This window comes from Phalacrocorax aristotelis, chromosome 6 (genome assembly GCF_949628215.1).
Source record: "Phalacrocorax aristotelis chromosome 6, bGulAri2.1, whole genome shotgun sequence".
Taxonomy (NCBI): Eukaryota; Metazoa; Chordata; class Aves; order Suliformes; family Phalacrocoracidae; genus Phalacrocorax; species Phalacrocorax aristotelis.
In genome coordinates, this window is record NC_134281.1 from 19102203 (window position 1) to 19128687 (window position 26485).

Here is a 26485-nt window from a genome sequence, read left to right on the forward strand (position 1 = left end):
TGCCATTTATACTGGAATACAGATCAGCTGCCATCAGTTTCCAAAACATTTCCACCTGGTCATGCAATTCTTCCTAAAAGGACACCAGAAAATTAAGCTCCTACTAAGAATGAGATTGCCACCTGAGGACAGCATAAACAAAAAATAATGAGTCAGACACTAATCCTGCAGACTTAGTGGTGCACAGACCCCAAGCCACAGATAAAAACTCTACTAGACTGAGCTGTGTGACCTGAGTAGAAGCAATTCCTAATACTGTGAGCAAGTAGGGACTGGGCATCACAGAAATGCCAAAGGAGTTGTAATGCCAACAGACTCACGTACAACTTTGTGTGGATTGCTTTATAGGCTTACAACCCTAGCTATGTGATGGGGAAGAGGACCCAAAAGAAATGGTTATGGAGGAGAGAGTAGGAAGCACAAACTTTTCACTTGCACAGCTGCAGTTGACCACAGAACACCACCAGTGTGGTTTAGGCAACCACTGACTATGCAACCAAGGCTAAGGGTTACATCTAGCCTTCCTAGAAGAACATTGCTCAGTTAAGTCCCTTCACTTAACATATTTTCAGTAATGCATGGATTGGATAACAGTGGAAAGGGTCAGCCCAGAGCAGCCTTATCTGGTAATGACCCTTGTTCATACTGGCATCCCCACTTGCCCTTGAACAAGACTTGTCCTTGCAGGTTGGATTCTTAATTGCCATGGTGTTGATGTTTCTTAATGCCCTTAAACTTACCAGAATTTCAACTCTCATATTATTTTCTTTCATCTATTTCTGTAAAATTGTGCTAAGTTTTTCTTTCATGCAATATTGTATTACCTCTTTCGAGACATCGGTTGAACTCCATCATTAATGTTTTCAGTGCGGTTTTTACTTTAGAAACAGGTCTTTGGGCTACCTTGTTTTTTCTGGCATAAATTCCTTTTTTTTTTTTTTTTTTTGGTTCACAGCTCACTTCTCAAGGCCAAAACTCCACAGGCAGGGTTTCTATCAACTTTAGTTGGAGTTCTCACCTGATTAGAAGCTGCAGCAGAAAGTTTTATGATCACACCCAGAGAATGTGGTTTCAGCTTCTCCTGACAGATCACTATTTCCAGATTTTATTTCAATCCAAAGTGTGCATCGCAAGTTGGAGTTAAAAAACAATTCATTTCCAAAATTCCCTGTAAAGGAGAAGACACTGAAATAAAAATGGTAAAAGATTCCACCCCTCCCCCCAGATTAATACTGAGGTAACTTGAAACATTGTTTTTATTTTATTGTTTATGTATCTTATTTGACCTGACTGTATGACATACCAGTAACAGTATTACTTTCTAATCACAGCATAAAAATATTTCTTGGTAATGCATAACAGTTTTTCTGAGCTGAAAATAAAATGTAATGCTCATCTGTGTACAATATTTAAAGTAGATAAAAATGAAATACAGTATTGGGATTACACCATATGAGATGATTGGAAATGCTGGCGTGATTTGACATGTAACAGCCCACTTCGCTGGTATTAGCAGGACATGAAATAATATAAAAATAATAAAACAGAAAAAAAAAGTGTTTCATAAGAAATATGCACTTTTTGATCTTTTCTCAAAAAGAAGCTTTCTGTTCTACTTTTGTCCCACACCACTTTTAGCGTTGTTAAGGAAGAGCCTTTCAACAAGCTGCACTAATTATTCAGTAAAGTAACAAAACTGCTTGCAGACCAAGCCTAACTGAACCAAAATCTAACTGGCAGTTAGCTGACACCTAACTCTATTGGCTTCTTCAGCTTCTGCCTGTGTCAGCTGCTGTTCAGTCTCTATCAGACAGCTCAACTGGTGAAGTTTTGCAGCAACTCCAACCACGGCTTAGCTCCACCATATGCCCATGTTGTGACCAAACTGGTGACATCATTCTACAACCCCGCTGTTGGTGAGAAATCCTCCTGGGGCAGCTGCAGTGCTAAGGGTAAGGAAATCATGGCCAGTAACGGACATGACACTCTGTAGATGAGGCAGGCCTAGACCTGGTGCATGCTGCAGACTGGGTGGATCCAGCCCCTTGGACTGAAGGGGTCACCTCTGTCTCTCCAGACAGCCTACAGTGCATGGTGCACAGCAGAACGGGTTGTGGGGTTGCTCCACCTTTTGTCTGTTCCCGGCCCAGATGTTTAGCAGGTGAAGATGGACAGTCATCAGTCTTTGACTCCTTTTGCAGTCTGTGCTGTTCAAGAATTAAAACATTTCACTGTAGCGTCATTCACTCATCATCCAACAAGTGTGTGTTGGCCCTACAATGTGAGAGCCAAGGAACGAGGAAAAGAAATGATGGAAACTGCCCCAAATGAAAACAATGCAGTTAATGATCAACAATCCACTGAAATCACTACAGCTGAAAACATGTTTCCTTCCTCTGAATATTCTATTCATTAGAAGGTACTTAAATTTCACAGGCTCTTAGGTACTTTCTCCCAGCTGAGGCTTTTAGACAAGATCTGGCTTACAACATCCCCATAGAGGTCTTTTGGAGTTAAGGTCCTACTCCCTAATGCCAGCTTTTGGGATGGATGTAATGTATCATAAAATGAACTCCTTTTGAGGTATTTCTCTTTGTGGTGTTAAGACAATATTTCATCCCGCAAAGAACACATACAAAGAAGTTTTGCTTCACAGGCTCTTGAAGTGTTTTTGCTTCATGGGTCTGAGTATAAAACATACTAGGAGCTACAAAGACCTGCTACCTGAAACCAGAGAAAGCAGTTAAGTTTCACAAGCTACACTGCACTGGCCATGTCTGTCTGTTGAGGGCATCCAGGAGGATACCCAGTTGCTGAAGGAGCTCATTTGGACACAGAGTCATTTCCCACCTGCACTGACCAAAGGCTCCATCACCATGGGAATAAATGTCTTCTCAGCCTGACTGCCACTTCATAAGTAGCCAACAGCAAAGAAAACCAATCCAGAATATTTCTGTAGGATAAAATAGGAACAGTCTCTTTTGTAAAACCACTGCATTCTCTCTCATATCAGAGACACTTCATCAATGTTTTGTAAAGCACACAAAGTAATTTGATTTGAAAAGCACCACATTGGTACATTCTGGCTTTCAAACACGCATTTTTGCCAAAATGATTATTTTTATGCATGCAGATACTTCAAAGGGAAAGATTAGAAGAAACAACACTTCTTATTCCTCCCTACTTTACCTATCATCAGGATGGAAATCTTTAATACTAAATGCAACTTCCACTTCAGTCAGCACTGAAGCAAATGAGTATTATCTGCTGAGTAACATTATTATTTCATCAGCAGTTCCTTTGTTTCATTTGGAAGCTCCTGACTGAGGCACTGCTCCCACCTTGAGCCTGGTTAGTGCATTAGCCCTGGCGAGATCACAGCAAAACTCATGTGAGCAAAGGTCCTCAGAAATGGAAATTACTCCATGAGCTTTTAGTGCAAATAAGAAGAGGTCAGTCAAAGTAAGCACCCACAGGAAACTATTTGGAAGTGTAATGTGGATTCAAATGATAAAATATAGCTCACTTTTATACTGCTTGATGTTTGCATGCATCTATTTCTAACATCCAAGGACAACAGCATAAAGACATCAGCCTAAGCACCTGGTTTGCACTTTTCTTCCTGTCTCTAGTGACACCTCTCAAGCACAAGGAATCAGCAAAACCAGAGTGATCTCAGGTGGGTAACATTATTGCTTGAATCATTTAATCAGAACTTCAGAATATTTCATTTAAGTAAAGTCACAGTCCTATAAGCATCACTGACTGAAGTGACTTGTTAGCCTACAAAATCTGAACAGATGTGTTAGAGCCCAACGTTAAGACATGGGATTCTCTTATATAGTTCAAATGCTTGTAAGTGAAGGTGTGCTGCTCAGGCTGCCCCTGCTCTTCCAGTAGCCTCTTCTCCCTTCTGCAATCATCCAGTACAATTAAAAAGAATGACTGGACTGAAGCAGTTGGGGCATAGAGAGAAACCACTTCTGTGTTCTGCTAATAAGTCATGAGCCAACTTTCATGCAGGTGTACATGTAACTGTTAAAAAAAAGAAAACAAGAGCAAAATGCTGGCACAGCTCTCCCTTGGAGAGGTCACAAACCACTCTCCTTCCCAGCAGGAGAAAATCATGCCAAGAGAAGGGGGCTTAGCACCTGCAAAATCCTGACTGATCATGGTGAATATATAAGCATCTGTTTTTGTGTGCCAGATAATTGGGTCCTTGGGAAGCAAACTAAAAAGATGAAGAAAATCTCTAAAATTCAGATTTTGTTTTAAACCGCTCACTTTTTGCCAGCAATCATTTTATATAAAAGCAGAGACTGAGTACAGATGCAATTGTAGTTGTCCTGTCAGGCAACCATCTGTATTTCTTGGGTCCTATACCTCTCTAATGGGCATCGTTTCCCAAAGTGTCAGAACACTAGCACTTTTTACTGTAATCTCTTTTTTTTGCACCTCTTCTTTCTCTCTGCACCCACTGAAATCTGTGTGAATACCTAAAAATATGGATGACTTGGCAGACCTACACTGGGGCTCCTCACGCATCAGGAGTCTGCCTAAGGCATTGTGTCCAAAAGCTGAACATCATTATAAGTTATCCAACTATCTGATAAGATGTTACTTCATTTTTGTTTCCATGCATTGATTTCTTCCTTGATGTGACAGCCCAATCTCCCACTCACTCACTGTCAGCCGCTGTTTTCCATTTGATGCTGACATTCAGTCACTTCAGTCTTTTCAATACGCACCTTCCTTAGCATTAAATCTACATTTGCTGTGGGTTTGGCATGCTGAAACTGCTCAGAAAATCTTTCTTTCTTTAGTTTAAAAATAATCTAAAATATTTCTTCATTGTTTAAGGTAATTGCTTCCCCTTGGAGAATGATGTCTTGCTGTCTTTTATGTGTATACTGTATATTGCAAACAACTATATTGCATATATCTATTTTATATATATATGTATGTATTTTTTGCCTTTTACATATATATAGCCAAAATCTTCAGTGACCACACACAGTCACTATGGATCCCTGAGCACCCATTGGAAGTCTGCACTCAACTGCTTGCCAAAGTCCCAGTATGGCAATTGCCCACCTTCACCCTCGATATCTCTAAAATTCACCAGCACACCTAGCTGGAAAGATATGCTTTCCTTCCACAGCTAAACAACGCCTCAAACTTAAGGCATGTATTTTTGCTGGGATTCAAGCAGGCAAACCAGGAGGCACTGCAAGTCACCTGCAGGTAATTGCATATTAAAAGAAAATCAGCATTCATAGACTGAACATAGTGTATTTGTTTGATTCAATGTTTCAATTCTCTGCAGAAAACTGGGAAAGTATACAGCACTGACATTTTGATTGCCAGGGTTGACTGTGTTCTCTGCTTTGTAAAGTTGGTCTGATATGTTAAAGCATTACACCCAGACTTTTGGATGATGGGTTTTCTGTTAGTGACTGATGTTCCTTCCTTGAGCTTTGTATCTAAGTAAAGCTTTGAGATGGTCTGTCTTTCTACACTCCAGTTATCCCAGCCCAATCATTCTCCAAATGGTGAAAGCTATCCTGACTCTTTATACAAGATAAAGGGTATGCACATCTGAAGACCAGATTCAGCTTGGCTGCTGAGTTCAATCATCTACTGCTGCAAAAGCACCAACATCACAGGCATTCTTAAAAAAAAAAACCAACAGTCCCCCCGCTCCTCCCAAAACAAAAAACCCCAAAACACAAAAAAACAGACCCCCCAAACCCAAAACATTTTAAAGAAGGAGCAGGTGCTTCCACTCCCAGTGCCCATCTTGACACACCTTAAAAAGCTTCCTTTTCCAGGGATAAACATCGAGTCAGTTTAAGATTGGTTATTCCTTTATATTCCATTTTCTAAACTTTCTATAACATTCAGAAATCTTTCTCAAGGAAATAAGTAAATTGAACTTTTTTTTCATAATCTCATAATACGTGCTCTAGGTAAGTGCTCCTTAAGGGGCACTTATTGCATCCCAGTGTTAACTCCTACACATCCTCTTCAACATAGTGAAAAATAAAACAATGCAGCTATGCTGGACAGTGTTATGGTGAACAAATAGTACTTATGATTAGAAACAACGGTTAAGGTAACTGTCAGATGTGGAGAGCACCTTACTAAGAGTCAAGTAACAAAACATATCTTCATTAAACAACTACTTGCCCCCACAACAGCACTTTTCAATATTTTTAAATTAAACCACTGCCAAAATTTTAGGCTGCTTCTGGGAAAATATGGATGAATGTCCAAGACTTTCTCTTAATGATTTGGGGATTTTTTTGTTTTGTTTTTTGGGTGGTTTTTGTTGGGTGGTTTTTTTTTTAACGCTCTGGAATCACTTAGCGCTTAAAAAGTACCTGGTTAGGAGAAAAAAAAAGAGGCCTATTTCCCTGGTACACACTTTTTGGAGTTTTTAAGAAAAAGACACCTACATTGGACAGTTTGAATTTTGCAATATGGTTATGTGAGCATTGCTTAACCCCTCATTTGCAGCTTCCAAATGACATGATATGCTCAGTAGTACTCTTGATACCTGTAGCTACAGGTTGTCAAGAGAGAGGAAATGGCAGCAGCCAGGCAAACAGCAAAAAAGCCAAATCCAAAAGCAGTAACCTGCTATTCCTGTCTTTCACTTATACAAAAATAAGCAAAGATGAGCACTGCAGCCAGACTCCCAGGAGATATACTTCTTCACAGATGGTGGGCAAGACAACCAGAGAGCCCTCTAAGAGGTCTTGCAGTCTGGACCTGATCTTTAATCCAAAATAGCCTGAACTATGTGGCATTTGGCATGCTAGAGAAATCCCAGGTTTTATAGGATTTCTCACAAGGATATGCTTCCTGTACAGAGACACAGAGTTCCTGTTGCTGTTTCTGGCAATCAAGTCCAGCAAAGGATGTGCTTGACAGCAAGAGATTTCTATCATGGCTCTCTCAGCCTAAGGAAAATTGCATCTTAAGTCTAAAACAAAGGACTGAAGGGCAGATTGCAAGAGAGCTGGTGTTCATAATTATGAACAGTTTTCAAAAGAGCTCCATGTATATGGACTGAGTACTTCGGAGTTTCTGACCACAAAACCAAACACTAAACTTTTCTAAAAGCTCTGATGCCTCAAGCCATGCTACAGCCTATATTAAAATACCTTTTTAATATTTCAAGGTTTTCTCAGTGCCAAGCTATTAAATGTGTAGACTGATTTCCTCAGAGCAAAACCCCTCCCCTAAAACTCAGACAGAATGTCAATCAAAATAGTTAATTACTAACCAAAAAATCCCAGTAATTGACTGCATGGATTTTAATTTTATGAGATAGCGTTATCCTTATGAGAGCTCTCCAAGCTGAGACTGGAGAACAATAGCTCCCTGAATGTGAAAGCAGTTTCAGATGAAAGCAGAGATGGCAAGGTTGAATGTGACCTCACTTGCTCCAATAAAAATTCAGGTTATGTCCATAAAAATGAGTGAGAAATAGGTAAAAAAAAGGGGTGACAACACGAAGAGGAGGAGGGTCTTTTTGAGGGACACATTTACAAAAAGCTACAGCCAAAACTGCCTTGGGTCTTTCATCAGAAATGGTCTCTAGGAGGTAAACAGTTTAGCAGACTGTTAGCTACAAAAAAAAAAAACACTACAAAAGCATCTTAAAGGTCATTATTACACAGAGTTCTTGCATATTGTTTTTTCCCTGCCCAGCAATAATTGGTCTCAAACAGGGAAGAGTGAGAATGCAAGATCTCCATGCCAGGTGATAGATATTCTCATGAAATCAGCAGTGCCTGTTGTCAACATTTTATCTCAAGTTTCACACCTGGATTTTTTTCTATAGGCCCTGCATTTATGTAAGAATCACCAGGAGAGTATTTTAGAACTATTATTAATGCTCAGAGTTGTGGTGGAAAACTCTAAAGTGTAACACAGAATAAAAACTGCATTGCCAATGCTCAAAGCCTAAAGGCTAATTAAAAAGCTCCACCAGCTTCTTGCTGCAGAAGAATACTGATTTTGATGCCTCCACATGCAAGGTGCCCCACTCACAAGCACAGTCCTCCTGCCCTGTGCTTTGGCACAGAGAGGACCCAGGAGAGGACCCAGAAGAGCAATGCTGAGATTCGTGTTTTATCCATCACCTATGGCATCAGCATTGACTATCCATGATGCTGGTATTCCAAGAGTCTGCCTGCAAAGCAACCTAAAGGTAAGAAGAAATGGCCATTCTGAAGCTAAATAAAGTCTGTTCTTTGAAAATTCAAAACTGGGACAGACAAACCATGGCACTCCCATACCAAATGGAGCACAGTATGGGTATTACAGCCATTACTTCAGGATATGGAGTGATGCTAGCAGTCTTCATTTCAGCTGATGGGCACTGGCAGGCAGATTTTCTCCTAATACAGAACTCACTTTCAGATATACCTATGAGTCTCATTCAGTGTCACCTTCCTTTTCTCACAGACCCTCTTTTAGAAGTGTTTAAAGGTGAGTATTTTTGCCAAGGTTTCCATAAAATAAGCGAAGGAGATTTCTAGTAACTCCCCCACCTTGCCTTAAAAGGTCTCTGTAAATTACCTAGAGGCTGAATAAGCTGAAGAAGCTTACTAGAAGCAGCCTAATACCTTTAGATTTTTGCCAGTCACAGCATCAGATAACTTCAAAAGTTTGCAGTTGTTTATCCCCTCTTGGTTATGCCCTTTGGTTCAGCATGGGGGTTTTATTGTTTCCTTAACGATTTGACATATACCCATGAATTAAAAATAGCAAACTGATAGTGCATCCATTGGCAGTCTTTCCTAGAGAAAACTGCACACACTGAACACTGGAATCCTATGCAGTGATATGCCAAGTCTACACCCTGTCCTCTGCTGAGTATGATTAATTTTGCCCACTTTTTTTTTTTTTTCTTTTATTGCAAAAAAACCTACTAAAGCATTCCCATGTTATACCACACAGGTGGCCCTTCTCTGTGTTTAGTACAGCATACCCCAACACCATGGAAAAAAGGCTCAATAGATACTTGTGTATTGCCTGCACTCGATACCTAAGTGTTGCCTGCACCAAGTGGAAATCTTTGAAGTACTATAAGAGGTATTTTAGGTCTGAAAGATTGTTTCTGGAAACTTTAATGAAATCTTTACATATGGATAATAAACAATTAATGCTCAGTGCTGATGGGGTTGACATGTAGAGATGTTCTCTGAGTTGGACAGTTTCTTCAGCTGGAAGCTCACAGTAATAAAATGTATACCTCTGCTTCATGTCAAGAGCAACTGAAATGACATGGGACTAATAAGTGGCAGGTTTAATTACAGCTCAGTTACTTCATTAAAACAGCTGTTAATTTCAACTGGAAGGAGAATCCATTCTTTCAGCTGCCCATCGGAAGTGCTCCCACAAAAGGGCAGAAGCAGCCATTCCGCTCATCAGCTCAAAAGATCATTTAAATTATGCACAGGAGAAAATTAGCACAAGGAAATGCAAAGGAGATCCTTTATAGCTGGTACCACAACTGGATTCCATTAGGAAAAGGCTGACAAGAATATTTTAAACTCCCAAAAAAGTTTTAAGCAAAGCAAAACACCTTGGAGAAATCACCTGAAATTTTGTTAGGAACTCTTCTAGCTCGCTATACCTTCCTAGTGGCTTTACAGGCAATACAGTTCTGTACTTCATGTCACTATTTTCCTTTATGACCAAGCTATATATTTTAGGTAATAAAGCAGGTAGTAGTTCCCCTCTGTTGGCCATTACAGAGTATTTACAGAGCTCCACATAACAGTTTACTGCAGGATGTACAACTCAGGCATGGACACTTGCTCAGAGAAGAGACTGAAGGCAGAGAGACACCCCACTGATGTATCAGAGGTGCTCTGCTTCTGCTTTGGCAGCATATCCCAATAGAAAGTTTTCAAGTTTTTGATTAAAACAACATACCTAGAAAAAGGAGGGGGAAAAAGCCCTAATGAAATCCCATTAAAGCTAGTTAAGACAGGCCTGTCAGCTTGACCTCGGTATCGGGGAAGGTTATGGAGCGGTTAATCTTGAGTGAGCTCACCAGACGTGCAGGAGAACCAGGGGATCAGGCCCAGCCAGCAGGGGTTCATGAAAGGCAGGTCCTGCCTGACCAACCTGATCTCCTTCTATGACTAGGAGACCCACCTAGTGGATGAGGGAAAGGCTGTGGATGTTGTCTACGTGGACTTTAGTAAAGCCTTTGACACTGTCTCCTACAGCATCCTCCTAGAGAGGTTGGTGGCTCATGGCTTGGATGAGCGTGCTCTTCTCTGGGTGAAAAACTGGCTGGATGGCCAAGCCCAGAGAGTTGTGGTGAATGGAGCTAAATCCAGCCGGCAGCCAGTCACGAGTGGGGTTTCCCAGGGCTCAGTGTTGGGGCCAGTCTTGTTTAATATCTTTATCAATGATCTGGATGAGGGGGTTGAGCGCACCCTTAGTAAGTCTGCAGACAACACCAAATTGGGCAGGAGTGTCAGTCTGCTTGAGGGTAGGAAGGCTCTGCAGAGGGACCTGGATAGGCTGGATCAATAGGCTGAGGCCAACTGTATGAGGTTTAACAAGGCCAAGTGCTGGGCCGTGCATTTGGGTCACAAAAACCCCATGCAACACTATGGGCTTGGAGAAGAGTGGCTGGAAAGCTGCACGGTGGAGAAGGACCTGGGGGTGCTGGTTGACAGCTGCCTGAACATGAACCAGCAGTGTGCCCAGGTGGCCAAGAAGGCAAACAGCACCCTGGCTTGTATCAGGAATAGTGTGGCCAACAGGAGCAGGGAGGTGATCGTGCCCCTGTACTCGGCACTGGTGAGGCCACACCTTAAATACTGTGTTCAGTTTTGGGCCCCTCATTATAAGAAGGACATTGAGGTGCTCGTGTGTGTCCCAAGAAGGGCAACAAAGCTGGTGAAGGGTCTGGAGAACAAGTCTTATGAGGAGAGGTTGAGGGAGCTGGGGTTTTTTAGCCTGGAGGAGAGGAGGCTGAGGGGAGACCTTATTGCTCTCTACAGCTACCTGAAAAAAGGTTGTAGTGAGGTGGGTGTTGGTCTCTTCTCCCAAGTAACAAGCAATAGGACCAGAGGAAATGGCCTCAAGCTGCACTGGGGAGGTTTAGATTGGATATTAGGTAAAATGTCTTTACTGGAAGAGTGGTCAGGCATTGGAATAGGCTGCCCAGAGAGGTGGTGGAGTCGCCATCCCTGGAGGTATTTAAAACATGCGTAGACGTGGCACTTCAGAACATGGTTTAGGAGGCATGGTGGTATTGGGTTGACAGTTGGACTTGATCCTAGAGATAACTTTCCCAACCTTAATGATTCTAAGATTCTAAGACCACTGAAAACATGAAGAGAAGGACATTTTTTGACCAGAAGATTTCAAAACAATGGTATCTACCAAGTTACATACGTAATATGATGTAGCAAATCACTGATTTGACGATTTATTATTTCCTTTCTTTTCTGGACAGGCAAAAGAGAGGCAAGCCTGTAACTTCTCTTCTACTTATGATACTGTCTATATTATGTCCTAGCAAAGAAGACTGCTGCTTTTACAGTGTCTTTGTTCAAAATGTGATGCTCTGGCTCCCTCCACCTACCCAGAAAAACCCTAAAAGCTACTGTGCATTTTGCTGTAAATTAGAAGATTGGAAAAAATCCTTCTCATTTGTCGTCAAAACTACTTAGAGTTTATGTTGACAGGCAATGCCTAAGACCGCATTTCAACATAGCCAGGACTACCACACTGGGGTCATCACTAACCATGAATCTGAGATCTCTTCCTACACGTTTCCCATTTGCTGCAAAAACCCCAAGCTCTGAAAGTGGAGGCAGAGGTCTCACAGAGACAAGCTCCACTCACTGCCCAACCAGGATTTCTTCCCTGGTTCATCTGACATGTGCAGCAAAGGAGAAGAGATCCCACAGAGGAAACAGCAGTGACATCAGACAAATTTATCAGTGGATAATCACTATGTGCCAGCTCAGTGACGAATGTGCAATTTAGGAAATAAAGAGACACAGTTATTCACGTAACTGCTCATACACACAACTACATTCAGCTAAACCTAAGCACATATGAACAACAGTTGAGTGCTCCAACCTTTCTAAAATAGGACAGGGGCTGCAGGAAAACGCAGCTCGAAGAGTGAGTGACTCAATTACCCAAAGGCAGTACTTGACAGGGTTGAGCCTCCAATCAAACAGGGGGATTAGACAGTCAGGAGGAAAGTGGCATAGCAAAGAAAAACAAAATTAAAGGAAACAGAGATTAAATAAGATTCTCCTATTGATTTACACCGAAGATGAATTACTTAGTTATCACTGCAGTTGTAAATGAAAGCCATGCCAAAGGGGGTGTGACTTCTAAATTAAATATGTTTTCTCCCTTACTTTCTGGAGAGAACATGCCTGACTTCAGAAAGTCACTGCAGCAAAAGCTGAAAAACAAGTAAAACAAAATAAATGTGTCCTGCACAGGGAAAAGCAACTTAAGGCCAGGTATTTAGCAATGAGTTCACAGCAGTTCTAAAGCTAGAATCATACACTTCTCACACCTAATGGCCTAGCATGATTTCCACAAATGGGAAGGACTTCCAACTGAAATGAGCAAATTTGGCATCTCAAAGACCAGATTGTCAGCAAGTGCTGAACCTCCTCCTTACACAGAAAACCTGCCCTGGGAAACTCCAAGTCTAACAGCCAAAGATGAGCCACGTGTGTAAGATCCTAACCCCAACCTCTGAAATCATGGGCAGGCTCTGTGGGCTAGAAGAGGAGAGACCAAAAGGAGAAAAACTTCCAGTGTTCTTCAGCATCTGCTGGGCCAGTGCCAGGGCAAGATTCCCGCCTTTCATGTCCTCGAGCTGTTGTTCACACCAGTACCACATCAATGCGCTCTGGCAGTGCTACTCTGTTCTGTCATTGCTACTTCATAATTTTTCATAAACTTTAGAGATTGCTGAGTCCAACTTACAAAACACATTGTACACTCAAAAATAATCTGAAAACAATGTTGGTTTTGGTGCCGATTAGACTTCCTATGGCTGAGAGTAAAAGCCCAGTTGATGTGGTATGCAGGGAGTCCTCTCTCGAACAGAAAAGAAGTTTCTAACCCAGAACCACAAGATAATGGACTTCAAAGCTGTGGGGTTTATGCATGGAAAACCTGCCTCTGGTGCAGGACTGAAACCTGCTTATCTTGGCCTTTCACATGGTGTAATTTGACAGGGACCATAGCACATCTAAAGAGAAGGAGATGGAAATGCATCTAACTATATTGAATTTATTTACTTATTTATTTTTAAATAGTGGCAGAAGTTACTCTCTTCAGCTTGCAAGCAGTCCCTGTAGAAGTGTATTAGTACATGTTGCACAGCAGGTGGTAGAAAGTAAAATCCTTTACAAGATTTGCCCACACTGGTCAGAAATAGATTTGTAAATTGAAGAAATCATTATACTCCTGAGAGTCCTTGGGTAGGAAATGAGTTTATCATTTGCTAGCAAATGATTTTGACCTTTCTGGCAAAGGTTAGAGGACAAAGATATATTAACTGGAGTAATTTAAGTCAAGTGTAAAGTAACAATGAGTTACATGGCCTCAGGGAAGAGTCTGAAGTCTTAGTTGCGGAAGATGTTTCAGCCTTTGGTGGGGTTTACTATTTTAAGAACAAAATTATCATTGTAAATTTCTGGGTTTTACCAGGATGGGACTGGAACAATTTAAATCTCTTAACAAAGTTTATTGCCCGCTTCATCTGTCACTTGATATCTATACCACAACATTGCACCAGGCTGCCAGGGTTATGTTGTCAGCTCTAACGCAGATCATCTTTGTGATCACAGAGACAGCATTTGCACTCCGCTATAATCTCCGTGGGTGTAACTGTAACTGAGTTCATGCTGGGACTGCACAGCAGCATCCATTAAGGTTTGTGAAGAACTCAGGTCCTCAGATGGCTGGATGAAGTATGTCAGACAGAAATATTTGAATAGACTCCTCACTTTCTGCTTGTAATCTAAGACTTGCTTCAACAAGCAGGAGCTCCTACAATGGCCCCCTGCCGCCTGCATGTCCCACTTGCACATGCAGCCCATGAGCAACAGCACAAGCAAGTTTCAAAACCAGCTTGTGCTTCCAGTTCAGGATAAGGCAGCTCGAGCAGACCTGAGAGCCTGGTCCAAGGGTACACCTTGCCCTGCGCCCTCCCCACTCCCTCCTAGTTAAAGCGCCAAGGAGCCTGGCACAAAGTTGCCTTTGCACAGAAATGTCTGCTGCAAACACTTCTGACTGCATCATGCTGCCAGTGCCAAGCACTCCTCAAGTAGATGCTCCTAGAACCAGGATGATGCCACATTTACTTTCTCCTCCATAAAAATCAGCCATATGAAGACAGTGATGTGCAAAGATGAATAACTCACAGGAGTGTTAGTCTCCTAACAACTCACATACAGCAAAGAGGCATCCTTCATATGGTAACATACTCCCCTGAGTGATCCCACCTCAGCAGCATATTGTGCCCATGTCTCACAATCCCACAGCTTTCCAAGAACCTCCCTGTGCACAGCAGTACCTGAACATGCTGGGTTTCGCAGTCACCATAGAAAAGTGCTGCCACTCCCCAGCACAAGCATTAGCGTGGTGGAGGTCTCGCACCTGCCTGAGGGCTTCTGAAATCCTATTTCATCCCGTGGAGGTAATATAGTCAACACAGATGGTGAATTACCCATGTCATAGTGGACCAGGACAGTAGAATCTACAAACCTGTAGGCTGAGATGACAGCTTGGGTAATCTCAACTGTTAATTTTATGAATTCATTTTTGTTAAAGTATTTTTTCCAAATGCCTTTGATTTTTAACAATAAAAAAATATCCCTCACTACAAACCTTTCCCAAGACCTAGTTTCCTCATTTCTCCCCCATGCCTTCTACTCCCAAATCATTCTAGGTGCATTAGGAAACACGTGCTACCAGATTTCTACCTGACTTCTCCAATAGTTAAAGTCTGGAAAGATCAGAAAATATTATTGCCTAAATGATTAACAGTTTGCTTCCTAATTTTATCATGCCTTGTCTCCTCCCATTATAATTTTGGTACAATATAAGACTACAACTTCCAACTGAAATGTACTTTATTATAATACCCAGGAGAAGAGCTTACTGAAGCAATACCTAAGTTCATTGCCTTAAACAATATGTCATTGCTTTTTCAATTCTCAAAGGGAAAGCAAAAATCCCTGTTGTGCTCAGATGTCTCTGTTAATTCTCCACGTGCTACCCAGATTATTGCTCCTTACATCAGGCATGTCAGATGAACATGTGTGGTCCTCTACTCTCACTCTCCAACATAATGAAAACCAGCTTATCTCATATCAGTTTCTTAAAGAGCTCAGCTATCTGAGGTTACCCAGGACTTGCTCTATTTTCTGCCTCTAAATTAATGTTTGGGTAAAAAAAACACATATGAGAGATGAACATACCATTCCTGAAAACAGCCAGTTAGGAAGTTAGCCCAGTATCGCATACTGGCAGCATTTGAAGGCAATGCACAGAAATGCTAAAGGTTCAGTCCCACTAACATGGTTTTAGAGGATTATCTAGAAGTAGGAAAGGCAGAAACAGAAGCTTGGGAATACAATGACTCAACTCTTACTTAAAATGTCAGCTAGCCAAGCCAGAGAGAGACATTTCTTCCTAATGCTGAGAAAATCCATCCCAGGGAAGGAGGTTATGTGCTGTTCTTTTAGAAGTGTCCTAAGTTCCCCACAGTTTTCAGCTGAATTATTTTCTTTTCAGGGTAGACTCACAAAATGGAAGAGGACAATGAACACCTTCTATCCAACATAATAAGGACATTTACGCAGAATGTGGAAAACCCAGACATTCATTCCTGCCTGATTCAGAACAGGGATTTGAAACAAGTCTTCCCTTTTCTGAAAGTGCTTTTGCTATGGAACAAGAGCGTGTCCTGAGGCTGTGCTGTGCAAGCCACTGAGCACGTCCTCCTGGTGAGCACAAAACATCTCTAGAGAAGCCCCAAGAAGTGAATCTGGGCCACCACTCCACAGCCTAGGAAAGCAGGGAAGCAAAGCTTCAGGGTCTCTCTTCCAAAGTGGCACAAAAGGCTCAGCCTCTCCTCCTGGAGCTCATCCAGGTTGTAACAGAGAATAATAGCTGCTGAGCTGGCAATGAAAAGAAAGTCTTCCCGGCCTGATTAGACCACCTACTTAACAGGCAGGACACTGAGGCATCAGTTCTGCTCTCAGAAATATTTAAGTTCTTCAGACAAACTGGAAGAGTACTAAGAAAAGACTGAGAACAACCCTACAACCTCTACCATGGCGGCCTGAACATTGGCTGCTGAGGTCCTTTTAGGTAGGAGTTTGTTACATCTTCATCAAAGACCATCGCCCCAAAGCATGGTGTCTGAGGAAGAGGGGTATCTGCATTGCCTCCCACCTCTCTCCCTCATAGCTCTGTATAAATCCAGCTCTTCATTTCCTTTGCTCCTCTGATGTTAAAGATATGTTTAAAAATGGGTACGACATTTTCTCCAGACTAAGTAATGGATTTTGATCCAAATTAATTTCTACTTTGCTTCTTATCTTAATGAAAAGAAGTATTTGTTAAAATTCAGACAAAACTGACTTTTTCTTTCTAGCAATAAAAAAGGTTCACACAGCAATAACTCATACTTCCTGAGACAATGGAGAACAAGGAGGAAAAGGAAAATGCTTTAATAATAGTGACAATATTTACAGTTTAAAACAACTTTTCCATCTCAGTGTTATTCATGTTTTGTCTCAGAGAGTGAAACCGGTGCACCATTCACTAACTCAAACTGAAGTCCGCAGCAGAAGACAACCATGAATCAAACACTGTAAATCATGTTGCCCTTAACACCACTTGTCAGTGCTCAAAGAATTTTTTGTAGTCAAATATGAGTCGAAGCACAAACTACATTTCATAAGATACTATCATCACTTTTTTGACAGTTCACAGAGTGCAAAACCCCATTTCTTCTATGACAAAGTAACTTAACTTTTCCTCAGAGCCATGTGTTAAATCACAGTTTTAGTCTAAAGAAAACTCCAGCTTGCATTCAATGAAATACCAGGTAGAAAATGAAAATGAAAATGAAGAGTTTTCAAGAACCTCAGCAAGACCAAATATTTGTCTGTTCTGGGCTATTTTAGCATTCAGCATTTTCTACCAGCATTTACTGTTCCTCTGGTCATCTAAAAATTGAGGTCGGGTGGTCTATTGAAAGATTGGGCCCTGATGTTAGTAAGGCCACAATTTTCACTTTTTAAAAAATATTTTGAATGGGGAAAAAAAATCACAGGTAGCATCTTTTCCCTGGAGCAGCTACAATAATCACATCCCCCTCAACAGTTGCCTCCAACAATGGCCTTCACCTTCTCCCAGAGACCTTGAGCCCATTACTCATCCAGACGTTCTTCCTTAAGTAACTCCTTTAGTGCAATGACCAAAGTTTCCTTGGTCCTGGCAGGATGGACGTCACAAAGAACTCCAAAAGACGGAGCCTGAGATCATTTTTTTTAAAGACAGAGGGAAGACTAAAGTCATGCAGTTTAGCTACAGCATAAAAGACCACAACACTAACAACCTCCCAGAAATTATGAATGCTGTGCTTCACTTGGGAACATACCTTATTTCCCCGCCCAGGTAACAGCCCCTTTCTGTCTGCCCCTCACTTCTGAACAGCCATCTGGATGCAAAGCCATGATTCGCTTACTGGCTTGGTCATAATTACCCTGAAACTTGCTGACAATTACTGCGCCAGCAGCTCGATGCAGCTCACAATCAAAAAGAGCTGAACTGCCCTCTCCTGGGAGCAGTGCAATCAGCAGGGCAGCCTCTAACAGTCAAATGCATCATTAGCAAGTGAAGAAAGCTGTTGAAATGGGAAATGAATGCATCACGCAGCCTCCTCCAGATGGACTGCCCAGCTTTTCAATTTACGGTCTCACTGAAATTGGACTTTGTGTTTTGGATTCAACTTAAACAGCATTTCTTCTGCAGTCTTCAGAAATAGGTCTTTTTGCATTATTTCTTCACAGGTTTACACAGGTAGGAACCTACATGTATTTTTAGATTAAATCAATAGGGCAAAGATTAAGTGAATCATGTGTCAGAACAAGAGCTAGCAGAGGAGTTTAAGAGGACTGACATAACACAGCCTGAACAGGTAAGTGGTACCATATGTAGCAGAAGTTTGTTTGCACTTAGGATTTTTCCAAATCTCCTGTTAATTTACTAGAAAGAAGAGGGGTCCTAGGTCTGTGAGTGATGAGGGAAAGTAAATCAGCCTGCAGCTATAACCCCAAACACAGTGAAAATTTAAGCGCATCAAAACCAAAAAGAGCTTTTATTGTTACATGTTTTTATGATACCAGACTTGAAGCAAAGGACCCGTAGCTGGGGGATGGATTAGTGACAATAATAAACAACTTCAGACATCATCACCTTGCCACTTCAGGTCCCTGCTCTCCATTTGAGAGACACTATCATAGAAAAAAATGAGGAGTTAGCTTACAAAGGCTGCAGGATATAGATATATATACACACAAAAAAATTTTTTTAAATATACATATATAATGTTTTTAAAATAGTTCTAGTGACAAGAAGCTGGAATTGCAAGGAAGGAACATCTCTCCACTAAGTTATCGACAGAAATCACAAGGTAGGTGATTTCTGCAATTTAAAGAGTGGGAAATGGCAGTCACTATGCTAATTAGGAAAAGTTCTAGGGAAAATATGTAAAGCAAAGCCCACCAGGAATAAGATGGGTATATGTATTTAAGATTAAAAAAATATTTAAATTGCCTACCATAGACTCAGATGTTTTTGTTTCTTTGGGGTGGGGGGATTGTGTTGTTTTGTTTAAAAAACAAAGTTATGTTTCTGCAATACCTTGTTCCACTTCTGCAGGCACTTGGGATAAAGATGATCAGGTGAGTCACTTCATGAATATTCCTGCATCCATATGGCACATACAGGAAATCCATTAGAATTGATATTTCTTTGCACGGCTATTTATTTGAGTAAATCCTCCCTTCAAAGTGCTGCTGCTTTTCTCTTAACATAATAATCCTGACAAATTACTTTTCTCTTCAATGCTCCGTAAGCAAGGAACATAAAGACTCAGCTCTGCTACATTAAGACCCATTACTCTGGCTCATTGCAAAGAAAACACCATATTTTTAAACACATTTCCCCCAACAACAGATGCCTCTCTACATTTTAGAAGCTTCAGATGCAATTTTTAAGTAAGGAAAAAGAAAAGTAAGCCACCACTTGTAATTATTAAAAATTCATTTGTTTCTGACTGCCTATTGCTCCCATGTAAATTTGGGACATATTGCCATTCATTTCCTGACTAACCATTGCAGCTTCCGGACTTCCAGTCTGCTTGGGGACTTTGACAGGTCTCTTGATGAGATACACACACAACCAGTTGAGTATTTTGCATGTAACTGGGTACAATAGCTATATCCTCACTTAGATTTCAGCCACTCTGCTGAGTACAAATCAGCTAAGCAAATTGCCACTTGCTGAGGATCTCCTGAGCTTCCCATGCAAGACTTTCCCATTTTCAACCAATTCTATTTGAATTAATTTCTCTGAAGAGCAATTGGGGCTTTTATTGTGGTTTGATCATAGTCAGGTTCACTAAGGCTTTAGATCCATGGGCTGGTTTGGAAACATTTCAGTATGCTCTACTCTTCATATTTAATTTGTAGGTACAGTTTTTCTTGAGAAATACCTGTAAGCCGTGGGAGGGAGCCCCATGAACACCACATCAAGGGCCTGACCTCCTTTACAGGACCAGCAGCTCTGCCAGACATAGGTCGTACTCACAGCACCAAGGGGCCACAGAGCTTTCTGACCCCTTCCTTTAATATTCTCTTTCCTCCCTCTTCTCCCCAGGCTGCCATCCTCCCCTAACTGGCCAGTACAGTCCAGTACTGAGCCTTACTCTCACGAGGAGGGGAAGGGATAGACAAAAAGGCACAGACCTAGCAGCATGAGCTAGAAATTGGAAGCAGAAATAGCAGAAGAGCCTAAAGACCATGAAGCCTTAAAGAAAAAAGGATCTTATCCTGCCTGCCAGTGGTGGATGGGATGAGGTGCTGCTTACAAGAGAGAGTGGGAAAGAGAACCAGAATAATACAAGTTACTCTCTATGGACTTCAGGAAAGCAGATAAACCTGACTGTCTCCTCATCTTGCCCAAAACAGATTCGGTGACTAGGAAGCCTTGCAAGGAGCAAAGCACTAGCAGCAGGTGGTGCCGTCTGTCCCGCTCTAATTCCTTCTTGCTCAATTTATGTCCCAGTTTGTGAGGAAGGTAAAAAAAAGAAAGAAACCACAAACCCAAAAACCCAACCTACATCTGCCTAATAGCCAGGGACCAGGGGAACAGGAGGCAAGCAAGCAGAAAGCTAATTTTAGCTAAATAAAATAAAACGACAACAACAATAATAAAAATAATAATTTTTAAAGTGACTGCTAAACGATGCTTGCTCTCCATAGTCTACTCTTTTGCCCCTGTGCCTCAAGATGAATGATTAGAAAGAAAAATCAAACCACAATATGGGTAATCAAACCACAAGTAACACTGCATCTTCTTTGGTGTGAGAAGATACTGGAGGCTGCAGCAGGACCACGGCCCCATGACACTCTCTTCCAGCTTTTCTGCTCTGCACTAGAGGGAATGTAAATTCAGAAATTATTATCTGAACATCCTTTGTGCCCCACGCCTGTGTGTGCAGGCTGGTGTCCACTAGACAAAACCAAATGCTGCATGCAGTGTGAGTAGGAGAATCCATAAGACAAGCACAGCCACATGGTGCTGGCATTGCTGTGCTAAAGGACTGGAAGGGGTGTGTTGGTATCACAGGGTGAGGTTTCACATGCAACTTTGTGTGTTCTCCTGCCAGGAAAGTTCAGCCATTGCGAACACCCACCTTCCACTGACTTCCTTCCTTCCTTCCTTCCCGTGCAAACACCAGGGCCCAAACAATAAAGTTTTCCTCCTGCATGGAGCAGTACCTGAGCCCTTGCAGAGCTGTGTGCTCTGGGCAGGTCAGCAAACAGTGGAGCAGAGTGCTTCCCCATCACGCTAAGCACCATGTTGCATGGGGAGACCAGCTCTCATCACTCCCTGTTACTTGAAAGTTAATACGAGTATCAACAACCCCCGAGCTGAAATACAAAGGCCCAGGCCATCTTGGGAGAGGCTGCATCACAGCCTTCCCTACTGTTCATCACTGTTACCACTGTCTAACTTGAGTTTCCCACCCCAGTGCCACCCCTGTGAAACGTGGGTAGACACTGCCTGATGCATCTGCCCTTCCCTTCTGTCACCTGGGGCTGACATACATCAGACAGGTTTGCACCATTTCCACCAGTGTTGCCTTGCCTATGGCCAAGAAAAGGGATTTCTCTGTCAAATCTATCTTACATTTCACAGGCAGTATCCTCTCTTATCTCTATTTTAGTATGTAGTCATGTATTAAGCATTCTGGAAAATGCTAAACAATAAATATCAGCTCCACACTATAAGCAAGACCCTGTTGCAACCTCAGTGAAATTAGCCAAAACCCAGTGTGCTTTTTGGTTCCACATTGCATGTAGCATAAGAGAGGCAACTTCTTCCACTTGGACTAAATCAGGTTAAAAGAAATAACACTCCATTCTCCTGAGCTCATGACTAACTTTTTTTGGAGCAGATATCAGAACTAACACTTTAAATACAAGGTAAAGTTCATGTTACAACAAAGCAGTACCCCCTGCCTCAATTTATGAACTGCAAGAATTGTAACTAACTTATGAGAAAAAGAAAGGTATTTACTTCTGAATGATAAGGAAGAAATGACAGGAAGTATTTGGCACTTTGGACAAATTCCTTACTAAGGCAAATAAAGAATTTGCTGGCACAATGAGGAATAATCTCCTACCCCAACAAATGAAACAGGGTTTAATTTAACTTAATTTCCCAAATGGTGCAATGAATAATACTCTTTCTGGATCTGTGTTTCCACTGACAATGATTGTGCTATTACTGTGCTTGACACACTCATGTTGCAGACATTTTGCATAGGATGCTATAAGAGAAGAGCTAAGAGAATCAAAGATGTCACCATGCTGCTATTCTACTCCTCAGACTTGCCATCCAAGCACTGAACTGTGGGAAATATCATTCATTACAGGGTATGTATCAAGATAAAGATAAGTAAGGAAGGATGGTCCAAGTGTTGGAGAGGAAGGATGTGCCATATACCGCCTAAAAGTGATGCCTGAGCACACTAAAAAGCAATGGTGGGCCCACGCTCCTTTGCAAGTGGAGATAGTTAAAAAAGGACTGAACCAGAAGCTTCCATCAAGTGAAGAAGGAAAGGACCACTAGACCCACTGAAGGGATTAAACACACCAGGCCAGGGCAGTCCCTGGAACAGCTCCACAAGAGGGATTTATTCCAGAGATTTACTCAATTTCTGACTTTAATTTTCACACAGGACACAAACACCCTTTATCCACCCCCGGGCACCCCTTCTCCAGAGACTACCAACATTTAGCAAATGCTGCTGCGTGCACTTACCACTTGCTGGCACTCGGTTTTGTTTTGGTTTTTAAATACTGACTTTCCATATCTTAAGCCTACCTAATCATTTCAGGTCTGTGGCATTTCAAGTTTGTTTTTGCGTTTAAGAATTCAAGTTTTCTCCCAGTATGATATGTTTTAATCCTCCTCCCAGAAGGAGATCAGGCTGAAAGAGCCATTTCCATATGCTCTTGTTCTGAGTAGGACCAGAGGTCGCTGTGCTTGAGCACAGCACAAGCCTCACTGCCATTCCATTTCACAAACTCTCGTCTATCTTTTGGACTTGCATGGGCACTGACTGTTTTGCAAAAGAAAGGAAACAAATCTTCCAGATCTTTAGACCCTCCTCTCATTACAAGCTTGGCATAACTCAGCAGCTTGATATACCTAGCAGCTTTCATTCGCATAGGGATGCTCTGCTTCCCACATCATGCTCAGAGGTGCAATATTAGGTGTTTTGACTAATACAGAGGTGGGGCTTGTATGTTACCTTTTGGGAAGCCTTGAGCACAAACACTTCCTGTTCTTCCTCCTCCCCTTACAAGTCATTATTCACAGTTCAGCAGCAAAGGCAGGGGAAAGGAGGCTGGTGTAGGGCTTATAACAGAATAACCACAAGTCGCTAGTAACCAAACACATCTTACTTCCAAGTGCTGAAAGACATGAATAATAGGCATAAAGACATTCCCAGTTCCATCTGTATTGCAAGCACTGGAGTATGAAAGCTTCACACAGTTCTTCTGGTACTGTCTACCTGTTCCCTGGTACTGTCTGTCTTACAAGCAAGACTCTCAGAGCTAATAATGAGCTGACTTTTCCTAAGAACTTTACTTATTTAACCATTTCTGGAGCAGAACAGTATTCTTCCACCAATACTAAACATACAATAGTTGTGTTCATCAGGCTTCGTAAGACAGTTCTCTGAAAAAACACAGGAAACAGATCTGACTAAGAACACATCATTTGCCATAGCTGGCTTTGGAACAGATTCAGATTTGCCCCATACTCATTTTTATCAATTTATTGGGTGTCACAGCCTGCACAGTACACCCATGAGCAGAAATATGCCTCATGGGCCACATTTGCTTTCATTACACCTGCAACAGACTGTGCAGAAAGCAAGGCAGGAAGCAGACACAACTTCCTAATGGTTTTATTCCAGCGTTTCTATGGGCTCTCATCAAAACAAAGAGTACTTTGCAACACACAGCAGATGATGCTCTCTACAGGGTAAATGCTGTGTTTTCTCTTACCTTCTTCTGAGGCAGAGATTTATCCCCAGACTGACACATGCTCTGTACAGCTCTTTTGGGACAAGCTTGCTCCAATCCTCCTCAGAGTTCAAACATTTCTGTGTGTTGCCTCTCCATCTCCTCCTTCCAACTGCACAGTGCTCGCTGCCCCCCATGGGGCTGTTAGCAACACACAAAATTCCAGAAGGCAGGACTACAGTTCACTAGCTCTTCTGAACAACTGGAAGGAGAAAGATCACACCAGCAAGTGGGTAATGAACTGATCTTCTAGGGTTTAGGCTCTGAAAAGGAGCAGAACCGACAGGGTCAAGGGGAGAAGACCACCCAAAGTCCTCAAGACCATCTTCCACCTGCCCACATCAAGGGGTGATGATTTGTTCCCAAATAACCAGAGAAGCAAACACTCATCTCATAGATCTGCATGTGAACTAGAAGACACAAATTAATGTGCAACTCTGATTCATAAGCTGTGTGCTGTCCTGCCCCCCAGAGAGTTTAAACTCCTCCTTAAGTAAACAGTATATTCTCAAGAGATTCTGAGGACAATTTACTCCTCTCAGCTTATTTTCTTCGAGTAATGTATGTAGTTATCTCTTATTTATATCACACCTTTTGTGTATTCCATACAGCAAACCTAAGTACCACACCATTAGCATACTGTAGCTACACAAGATCCTTAAAAAAATTTACAGTCCCAGGCTAATCCCAGCTAAGTACAGAAACTAAAGATCAATTTTGCCACATCTGAACTAGACTGAATTTAATTCCATTCAACACATTCCAATGACAGGTAGGAAATGCAAGATTTTGTAAGGTCCCAGGCTGAATTACAACCAGTATTAAGGCAGTAGACTGGAGATGTCAGTTGTGGAATATCCTCCTAATGTTTATTAACTTTTCTGTCAATGAGAATCACTGCTCTTACAGCAGACTGGCTTGTGAAAAATCATCGTCCATCTGCTCCCAGCTCATATTTGAGGGTAAAGGACTTACTTTCATTGCTGAGGTGAAAAAAAGTTGTTTGAGTTTAAAAAGCATTAGAAATGCCACTGCTGTCACACCCAGCCAGTCACACACAGTGAGCTGCTGAGCCCAGACTGTTTTACAGGGGCACTGACACAACATATCAGGAAAAGTTAATGAAGCCATTTAAAGACTTCAAAATCTCCCACTCCGGAGCCTGGGCTAAGGCTGCCACATGCACAGCTGGAGCAGAACAAAGGTCAGCTTCTTTTAGCCTTATGTCACCTCACCAGGCACTGCCACAGCCACTCAGAAGCTGTCTCTCAATCTGCCTTCGAAAATATGGCTCAGCCTATGTCACATTTTTACTTGCCATCAGCTTAAGTTAAGAAAGCGCTGTTTCAGCATCCCCACAGCGCTCTTTAAAATGCTGCACAAAAACCACACAGTGGCCAGAAATGAGTCATTAAGGACTCCAACTTCTGATGTTTGTATTACCATGTACAAATGAATTAACCAACATCCTCCTGACAAAAATCACTACTGAGAAGCCTAGTACAAGTCTAAATAATTGATTGGGCCCAGAGTTTAGGAAGTTAATAAATTAAATGTAGGCTGCACTACCTACAAACCTTCAGGCCCCAGAACTAGACAGGTTGCATCAGATACACTGACATGATACTACTAATTAGATAATAAAACTAGAATGTAAAATAAATGATGTCTAGATACAAAACATATAGTGGGTGTTGGAGGTTGTCTCTGTGGGGAGAACACAGGCCCATGCATTATTCTGGAGAGAAGTGAAGAATGGCTTATCTAATTGAAACTACAGGGGTGTAGAAGGAAGGGAGCAAGAAAGACAGACGGTAATTATATGAGCTGGAAAGTGGCCAGGACACTGGGGTTAGCAGCTACACACTTTCAGAAACCATCGTGAGATCTTATGTGATTACAAACCATCAAGAACCTAGTTTTAATTCTTATCCAAGTTACATTTGGCAGCATGGCAAGGCAGTAGTCCAAGGCACTGCTTTCATTTGGGCTGAAGGACAGAAGTCACCTATACCCTTGCATCTCTATCCTTTACTGCCAACTTTGTTTAGTGGTTTCTCATCCTAACACTAGCAACACCCTGGAGAGTGAGTCCCTGGTGAGATGTCACATCCCTAGAGCTGTACAGCCCTTGGTACCTGTCCCCTCGAGCAGGGCTTCCTGCAAGCAACTGCAAAAGGGTTCATGGGCACTGCCTGAGCAGTCAAAGCTCTGCAAGCAGCACTGCAGAGGGTGCTGGGCAGTCACCTCTGCTGGTTGTTTCCCAACAAATTCCCATGTTTGCAAAGGCCCTTGTGCAGCCCTCTCAGAATGATGCACAGCCATCACATCCTTTGGGGACCAACAGCAGCACCATGGCAGCGAACAAGCAAACAAAAACTCCCTCCCCCAAACCTTTAAAAGCCAAATCCCATTTCATCAGATCTATGACAGCTGCAGGGATCCTTTCAATCGCAGAGTATAGATTGTACTACTCCCAAGATATGGTGCTTGTTTCTGTTTCTCATCCTCTTCTTACACATCATTCCCCCAAGTTTTATTTGGAAAGTATGTGGCTC

At 41.9% G+C, this 26485-nt stretch overlaps 1 long non-coding RNA gene across 1 annotated transcript in view; it reads right to left on the reverse strand.

Moving 5' to 3' along the window:
- Positions 1-946: 946 nt before the first annotated feature.
- The window catches only part of LOC142058714 (uncharacterized), a 158501-nt gene continuing 132962 nt past the window's right edge, over positions 947-26485 (reverse strand). The window contains exon 11 of the long non-coding RNA XR_012661088.1: positions 947-1168. This is a non-coding gene — a long non-coding RNA (uncharacterized LOC142058714). The remainder of the gene's footprint in view (positions 1169-26485) is intronic.